Source organism: Phaseolus vulgaris, chromosome 4 (genome assembly GCF_000499845.2).
Source record: "Phaseolus vulgaris cultivar G19833 chromosome 4, P. vulgaris v2.0, whole genome shotgun sequence".
Classification (NCBI taxonomy): domain Eukaryota; kingdom Viridiplantae; phylum Streptophyta; class Magnoliopsida; order Fabales; family Fabaceae; genus Phaseolus; species Phaseolus vulgaris.
This window is the reverse complement of record NC_023756.2, coordinates 17,763,319-17,764,723: the sequence shown is the minus strand read 5'-3', so window position 1 is coordinate 17,764,723 and position 1,405 is coordinate 17,763,319.

Below are 1,405 nucleotides of genomic sequence, written 5' to 3'. Positions count from 1 at the left end.
ATACACGATGAGCAAGTAAAGCAGATCGTGATAGCGGCAAACGAGACCACAGAGAAGGTGTACATGGTGACACCCCTTGCTCGCCACTAGTAGAGATCGCGCTCCAAGGCAGCTATGCACCGAGTTACTCCTTGCATGGGTAACTTAGTCGAATAGCCTGAAGAGTAGAAGTGACGCTCAAGTAGAGGACGTTCCAGATGGTGACATGTGTACAGCTGGATGCGAGCCACGTGTTCGGAGGTGTAACCGTCAGGAGAGAGAAAATGCCCAGGTATATAAGGGACTCTTAACAGATTCTGAGGTACGCGCGTTTAGAACACTTCTTTACGCTTGTGAGAACACTTGAGTACGCTGAGAGAATATTGCACGGTTCCTTGAGTTTTTAGCTTTTCTCTCTTATTTTTTGGTGATTCCGTCACTGACTTGAGCGTCGGAGCGCGATCGGCCGCAGTGGCGCCACTCTGTCTTTTTCAGGTTCCTGAGGAGAATCGAGGTGTGAAGGACGGAAGCTAGCGTGGAGCAAAGCCGATCCAGAAGGAGGAACCTTCGACGTGGCAAGACTCTTGCGCTCTGGTCAACCGGCAGGATCAAATATATATATATATATATATATATATATACATAAGGACGAAGTTATCAGATGATCATTACCTTGCCAGAGGTTGAGGCAAGGGAACAGCTTACCAGAACATACACGATGAACAAGTAAAGCAGATCGTGATAGCGGCAAACGAGACCACAAAGAAGGTGTGCATGGTGACACCCCGTGCTCGCCACTAGTAGAGATCGCGCTCCAAGGCAGCTATGCACCGAGTTACTCCTTGCATGGGTAACTTAGTCGAACAGACTGAAGAGTAGAAGTGACGCTCAAGTAGAGGACGTTCCAGATGGTGACACGTGTACAGCTGGATGCGAGCCACGTGTCCGGAGGTGTAACCGTCAGGAGAGAGAAAATGGCCAGGTATATAAGGGACTCTTAACAGATTCTGAGGTACGCGCGTTTAGAACACTTCTTTACGCTTGTGAGAACACTTGAGTACGCTGAGAGAATATTGCACGGTTCCTTGAGTTTTTAGCTTTTCTCTCTTAGTTTTTTGGTGATTCCGTCACTGACTTGAGCGTCGGAGCGCGATCAGCCGCAGCGGCGCCACTCTGTCTTTTTCAGGTTCCTGAGGAGAATCGAGGTTTGAAGGACGGAAGCTAGCGTGGTGCAAAACCGATCCAGAAGGAGGAACCTTCGACGTGGCAAGACTCTTGCGCTTTGGTCAACCGGCAGGATCAAAAATATATATATATATATACATATTATTTTAATTTTAAAATAATAATTTTAAATTATTTTTACACTCCCTGGTAGGGATACAAAGGAACTTATCAATGTCAAAAAAAATCAGTAAGATTATTT